The following is an 8,073-nucleotide window of genomic DNA, read 5'->3' as shown; positions in this document are numbered from 1 at the left end:
AAAATTCATCCACAATGACTGCGCTTTTGGCCATTTTGATTTTGGAAGCACATGGGATCTTTATTTAGATCCATCAGGTGCTCAGAATCTAAGCCACTACCTCACACAAGGACAATAGGCTGATTCAAGCACATCCCATTCCAAAGCAATTAAGCAAAGAGCCACAAGTGATTCCCATTCATTTCCATATGAAAACAGTTTTCTTCAGGCTTCACAAAGGGGTGGCCTGAGGCAAAGACCTTCCTGAAATTCAGGGTAATAGAAACATAAGTAAGCAAATGTCATAAATCAGGGTTTCTCCACTGAGACTTTCCTGGTCACACTGATATCTGAGTATTCTGAGATGTTCCCATTCCCTTCAGCTATCCAGTACATGGCCATGTCACAGAGCCTTGTGGTGGTACATATCTTGGACAAAAAACCATGAGCTTATTCAGGAGAGTGGCCAGAATTCACGAAGAAACAGGAACTTAGGAAGATATTAGGTGTTGCCCATACATAAGGCAAGCCACTCTCCATTCTTAAATTGGGCAGGATGAATGCTGGGAAGCTTTCTACTAGACAGGACACAACCATTGATGCATTCGCTTTTCAAATGTCTACAACCACAAATACAGTGGGATACACAGACAAAGAAACACTCACCATGTCAAATGATTTATTGAAAACAGTCCCCTCCAAACCAAAGAAACTGTCTTTCCTACCTATTCTCATAACATGTGACAAAACCACAAACTCACATCCACACCCACAAAGGCACCTTCCTTACCCAAGTAGGTCTGTGACTATCCGGAGTGTCCTCAGACTGATTGGTCATACTATGTTCCCATGAAATGGCCTGTCCTGTCTCAGATCTCATCTCCTTTACCAACTCTGTAAAGTTGTCAGGTGCCATCAGTGAGTCACTACCTGCTTTCTCAGGAAGGCCCCTCTTTAAAGCTTTCCTGGTATTTAGCCATCCACAGATCAGCATTTACCAAGAAAGACTGACTCTGTCCTTGGTAAATCCAAACAAGTGAGCCCACTGGGACTGGGACTGGGACGGGCTCTGGGTGCTTGGCTTCCTGTTTTCCAAGTTCAGAGAATTGCATCACCAAGGAAGTGAGGTAGGTCACTTCCTTCAGGAACTGAATGAGGTCACTACCTTGGTAACCACTTTGTCCTAACAGATGCTTCCAAGGTTCCCATGAGATGGAGGCTGCCCCTACATCCTGTGACATATTCAGAAGTTAGAATTGTATATCAACCATTGGCACCTGGGAACTGCTCTCCAGACAGGCCTTGTTTGGTCCATCTTCTCTACAATAAGAAGAGAGAGGCTGATTCAGACACATCAGTTCATCCTGACCTGGTTGTTTGCCATGGAAGATGACTATTGCTCTCTCAGGTCCTACATAGCTGCATATATCTTCTCCAAGGATCATTTCTTCATGGATCTTTGAGTTTCTCAGCAGGTGGAAGATCACCTACATTCCTGTATTGTAAGACCAACTCTGTCCCTGCTCTTCTGTAAGTTATATTAAGGGAAGAGTGTATGGTTAGGTTTAATAATAGCTTCGATTTGGGTTAGGAATCATTCTGCAGGATGAATAATGTTATTGGCAACCTGCGATATTTACAAGAGTATATAGGTGAAATATAAGTATGAAAGCAGACATTTAGGTAAGACTTGAAGCCCAGAAGGACATTGGGCCCTTGAGTGGGATACTTAGCTTTGAATTATGTGCTGCACAGTTGTCTCAGATAAATCAATAATAAATGGCATCGGACCTTGTACCTTGGATGATTGAATGTTGAACAGAACATCCAGTGAAAAAGCAAAAGTCGGTAGGATTAGGAAGGTAGTCGGTAGGCTTAGAAAGAAAAGTGAGTATAGGATTTGGACCAAAAGTTTTTTAGCAATAGGGTTTCGGGTAGAGAGTGAAGGTAAATGTCAGCACATGTGAAGAGTCAGTCGCAATGATGAACTGCGAAAAACATGTTTGAAAGCAGATATCAATAGAGACATTAGGAAATTAAGCAAAGTATAAAGTCAGTGATAGGATTAGACATTTTCAACAGGCTTGAGCTTGAATTTATAATCTTAGGAAGAAACAAATATGTAGTCACAAATAGAATTGACATTTGAGAACATTAGGCAACATGGACATGGATGTTTTTAGTAATCCATGTTCACTTTCCATTAAGGCTTTGATACAATTGTACATGTGACCTTTGCTTTTTGTGTCCAGAATATTTCTGTGATAATATGTATATGTACATCTGGTGACATGAGTATTTCTTCCACCACTTCTGGGAGCAATATTTTGAAGATGTATAAATTATTATAGGGGTACAAATAGGCGTACCCTGTGTCTATGAATATAGAGATAATGCATGAATAGACCATACTGTGAATAAACAATATAACTGGATCCACTTTAAATAAGGGATTGAATAGATATCTGAAAATATATAAGAATTGTTATATTGATATACAATCATTCATTGCATCCAGTGATATATCTAATGGTCATCTTAGGGTTATGGTTTATCATGGAGGGTGTGTGAGATTTGTTTCAAAATGATTATGAAAATCGAAAATAATGTATTTGGAAAGAAGTCTCATTAAAAGACCAGTCAAGAAACATAGAGAAATACATGTGTTCTGGAGAAGAAAGTGATTGAAAGTGAAACAAATGCCTATAAATTTGCTAAGTAGTGAATGAAATATATATCCTATGATGTGCATAAACTGAAGAAATAGTAAGGTACCAGTGTTGAATAAAAATGAACGTCAAAATACACATCATGTCCCATAGGAATCTACTTGCATTGATATTAAACTGGGTCAGTAACTGTAGAAACATTAGGATTTGTATGCACCTTTCACTGAAGTTAGTTTTCAGTAATAGGAAACAAATATATATTTCAGATGGATGAATATTTCTGAGAATAATCTTGTGAAAAGTTGATTATTAATCCACATACATGAACATGAATGAATTTAGGGAGTGTATATAATACACATATATTTCATATTTTGAAAAATCTGGAGAGTGTATATATATATACACAAACACACACACACACACACACACACACACACACACACACACACACAAACAACCACAGACAATAAACGTAGCAATATATATGCCAAACGAAATTCACCATGAAATATATATCAACCACAGATCCAAAAGCATTCATTTTACTGAACATGGATTTATGTATAATGTTGTTCTACTAGGAAGGTCACCTATAGCTTGAAATTTCAGTTCCAACAGCTTTTAGGAGGAGTGATCTCTTCTCACAATTTGTAACTGCCAAGTCAGGCACCTCACAAAAATGTACGTGTATCAGGTAAGATTCTTTATGTGCATATAAAAATACATGTGCTGAATAGGCTACAGAGAAAGGGAGGCAGGAATGCACATATTTTTTAACTTTAAAAACACATGGAGAACTATTTCAATTAAAAATTGGCAAGATTTATAACACCTATTATTTATCTTGCAAAAGGCAAGTCCAACATACACCATACCTTCTCTGAACTGCTTGTATTTCAATTCTGTTTCAGTTATTTTTCTCCATCATATTAGTATTAGTAGTTAGAATCTATTAGGGTATGGGTTATCTTGGGAGATATAGTATTTTGAATGGAAAATTGGAAAATGAATCCAATGAATATGCAAATATGTGGTATACGATAATATTCCCACTCTCATCCAGAACAATGCCTTGACATTACCTTCGCCCCAAGTAAGACACAATTAGAAGAGTAGAGTTAAAAGTTCTGTGAATATATATCTGGAATAGAAAATTCTCAGGAGTTCACAAACTTGGATGTGGTAGAGGAGTTTCCAAAAGTAAAGGACAGTGTTGATCTCCCAAACTGATCATTCATTAAAATTGGCAGTCATCTTGCCACAAAGCCATAAAAAAATAATTTTTTCTTTACTATAAATTACTGCAAATTCTGAACCTACTTGGAATTCCTGCCCATGCCTTGAACTCACCCATGTCTGGCTTTCCGACCAGATTGCAGCCCTCTCTGAAACTTTAGTGACACCTCATAAATATTGGCCTTCCCTGGCCAGACAACGTTCCTCTCTGAGGCTCTAATGGTCCTCATAATTTCTGATGCTGGGGCCAGCAAAAAAAAATGTATACTACAATTACTGTGATGCTTGTCAAAGTTCTGTTTTCTCTAACTCCCCTTTTGTGTAACTTTCTGGGCTATAAAGCTGGGCTGTAGGAAAGGTGGGGATGCTGACTTGTTCCCGCTGTTTTAAGAGGAAGAGGCAGCCCACCCGGTTGAAATAATAAGCTTGCCTTAATTTGATTTTAATTGGACTCAGTGGTCTTTTCTCGTGTCCTGGTCTAACATTTTGGAGTTCCCCAGTGAGATGACCCGACCAGATCACAAGACCAGACTGCTGGAAATTCTGAAGCTGGCCTTTCCTCCAGGGCTCCGGGCTGTAGAGCCAAGTTCCAAGGCCTTGGAGTGAGCCTTCAGTCCGGGGAGCACTGCAGTGAACCATCACACTAAAACTATTAGCAAGCACCTGGTGAAGGAGGCCTCCATAGGTAAGTGGCGCCTTTATAACAACTGATATCTGGTTAAGGGAGATCTCTTCTGATGACAGAGAGGTGGCCTGGGAAGGGTCACATATACTCCTGTCCGGGACAGTAATAAGAATCATTCTGTCCTCTGTTCTGTTCTGTAGGAAATTCCTCTGAAAAGGTACAGAGGTGCCAACGGGCACACAGGAGCTCCTTCCCCGGAGCTTTAGCAAGACGTTGCATTGCTTCTCTGTTTTTCTGTTTCTTCACTGTTTTTCTGTTTCTTTGTGTTTTTTTCTGTGTTCTGTATGTTTTTTGTTTGTTTGTTTTTGTGTGTTTTGTTGTGTGATTTCTGTGGTAAGAACTTAAGGATATTGGATGTGAAAATGGGTAATAAAGCAAGTAAGCCTGACACCCCTTTGGACTGTGTTTTAAGAAACTGTGATGAACTTTACCCCCCCTTTGTTAAGCAAGATGAGAGAAGCCCCTAGCTGGCTGCCTGAAGCACACCCACTACAGAGGGCAATGCCTGCTGGTGACCTAAGAACTGAGTATCTCTTACGTTAAAAAGTGAAACTCTTTTAAAATCTCTTGTCCCTCCACATCAAGAGAGTCACAACATTTGGGCAGAGTCCCCTGTGTTTCTCCTTTGTAAGCAAAGCAGAAAACCTCCCTTTTTCTTTTTCTCAAACCTTGTCCTCATTATTAAATTGGTATTAATTGGCATCAACGTCAGGAACCAAAATTTAAGTTACAAATTTTGATACCCTCCCCCCGACCCCAGGACTTTTTGAGAGCTGACTACTGAAATGTAAGGAGACGGAGCATGCTTGGGGTGGAACCGAACCAGAGGAGGTAATCCTGTAAGTAAAAGGAGGGACTGAGGGACTCCCAGCAGCTGCCAAAGCCCTGTTACTTCAGGGAATTTTCTCCTTCCTCCCCTGCACTGTAAGGATTATGGCACCTCTGTCTTATTAAAAAAAAGAGAAAAAGAAAAAGGGGACACTAAATGCAGTAAAGTCACCATGGAGATCCTTGATATTACATTTCAGGTTGCCCCTCTGTGAAAACATCTGATCCCCTTGTGGAGACATCTATCGTGCTACAGGTGTAGGAGATTTTTCTCTTATCTGCTCTGTTTTAAAGGCTTCTGTCTGTCAGCCATAGTCTGGAACTCCTTTCTGTCTTTCTTGTGTCTTTGTTTCTGGCCCTTTAAGACATGTGCAATAATGTGTTGATATTATAAATTGTTTCTCGAGAATGATCTTAGCTCAATGTGTGTCTAAATGTGACGTTTTATTGTAACAATCTGGTATCTGAATGGGTTTTTGAAGCATTGCATAATCTTGCAGTTAAAAGTCGGGTTTAGATAATTGTTTAGTTTATGATTTCAGATAATTCATGCCAGAGAACTTAAATACTTAGGATAGAATACTAAAGAACTCTACTTCCAAGTTGGCAAGTAACTTCCCAAACATTCGGTCTTATTTTTCACCAGTTTTGAATTGGGTAGACTGGGAAAATGTCACAGTGTGTACCAGTGCATTAATTTGGACAAGGGTAGTAAATCATAGTATGGTATCTGTTAACAAAATAAGATGTAAAAATATAAAATTTTGTGAATTGTATCTTAAAATTGTATCATAATTTTCAACATCCAAACCTGAAAATTATGGTTAAAATGCCTTAGGCCTGAGGAGTCGGCTCAGAACATCAGTTTTTCCCTGCTCCTTTTAGACCTCAGCCAGGACTAATGTTGAAATGCAAATGAAAGAACCCTGCAAGCTCAGTAGGAGACTGATCAAAGGCCTAAGCAGGGGGGGAGAAAAAAATTGCATTGTATGGTATTTACTAATAATGGCCAAGTCATTTTTTCTAGGACTCTTATTTTTTTCCTTAGCTTCTGTATTTTCTTTTTGAGCTCATGATTTTGATCCTACAGACCTAGGTTAATATTTTTCTGATCAGTTCTATCTTTCACAAACAATGGAGTTTTTGAAACATTGCAATGGAGATTTCACCTGCGAAAAGCTACAAGGCCTTTACTATTATTATGTGTGCACACTTTTGTTAGGTGTTGTATGTCTATATATACATATGTCCATATATCATATATATTATATACAAATTAACATATATAAGGAGCGCTCTTAAAAAAAGGAGCACTCACAAAAACAAACTTTAAAAAGTGGATCCAAAGATTTTTAATTCACGTGATTTAAATGGTTCACTTTAAATTGGATAAACTGATAAAAATAAATGTCTTTAAATTTAAGCTTACAAGTTTTTCTAGGTGTACAAAAATCTAATAAAATATTAATGTCGACTAAAGGTCTAATATGCCTTGGTTCTAGGACTTTTCCTTCAACAAAAAAAAAAATGGTCAACACTGTTCAATTCTTTTGTATAATACTTTGATAAATAAGTAAATTAAATTTGATATGGGATTACTCATTCATGAGTACTTTTGTTTGATATCTGAATGATATACAAAGGTCTGTATAAGTTTGTTCTAAAGTATGTATAAGATTGTAAAAATCAGTCATGTGTTAAAGAGACAAAAATTTCTTAAAACATAAGTTTACCCATAACATTGTGTTTATTAAGTTTTATTTTTCTAGAGCAAGCAACCATAAAAATTAAATTACTGATTAAATAAGATCTGTTATTTTAGATCACTGTACAGCCATTTTGTTTAAAAGCTAAACTTGGTTAATGTAGAAACATCAGTGCAATAGTGATGCTATTAATGTGCTCATATCTTCCAGGAATACAATTCTTTAAGGTAGAAAATTTAAAAGAGCATTATATCAAGCTGGTGCTCTGAAGTTGTATGGTTAAAAAAAATATATTGGGGATTTATTTACCTGTTACCAATAAGATATGTAAACTTTTATGTTACTTTTTACATTGTGGAACAATTTAAATGTATTTTTATGTTAATGAGAGCCTAATCAATGTAAAGGTTAAAACTTTCAGCCTTTCTTTAATTCATGTTTTAAATGTTATATCATATGGTGTTAGCTAATGTTCATGTGACCTCAAACAATTAATGTAAACTTTGTAAAATGATATTTAAAAAACAAAGATCATTTTTGGAACTAAAACACTTAAGATTTATAAAGAGCCCTGCCTTACTTAAGATAAGGTTCTGTGTCCCAACTTACTACATGTGAAAATAAAAGTAGTAGGTCAGATGTTATTTCATTTAAAGTTATGTTCAAAAGTTGTTTTTTTTTTTTCTGTCAAGATTACTAGGATCTCAAACAGGGGATATAATGTATAACTCAACCAAAGAATTCAGGGTAGCTATTACACGAACTAAGTATATTACTCTTGTTAATTTTATTTTTTAATTTCCTTATAAGTGATCTAATGATTCCCTGTTGGTGTTTTACAGAAGTGTGGATTTAAGAACACAACATGGGTTAATTTAAGATAATAAGTCATCACCTACAAGACAGACAGAAAAATACAGATCCCAATTCATAAAAAGATAAATAATTTTAAATTATAGATATTAAA

Source organism: Callospermophilus lateralis, unplaced genomic scaffold, assembly GCF_048772815.1.
Source record: "Callospermophilus lateralis isolate mCalLat2 unplaced genomic scaffold, mCalLat2.hap1 Scaffold_331, whole genome shotgun sequence".
NCBI classification, from domain to species: domain Eukaryota; kingdom Metazoa; phylum Chordata; class Mammalia; order Rodentia; family Sciuridae; genus Callospermophilus; species Callospermophilus lateralis.
The sequence above is the reverse complement of the archived record's forward strand: the minus strand, read 5'-3'. Positions refer to the sequence as shown.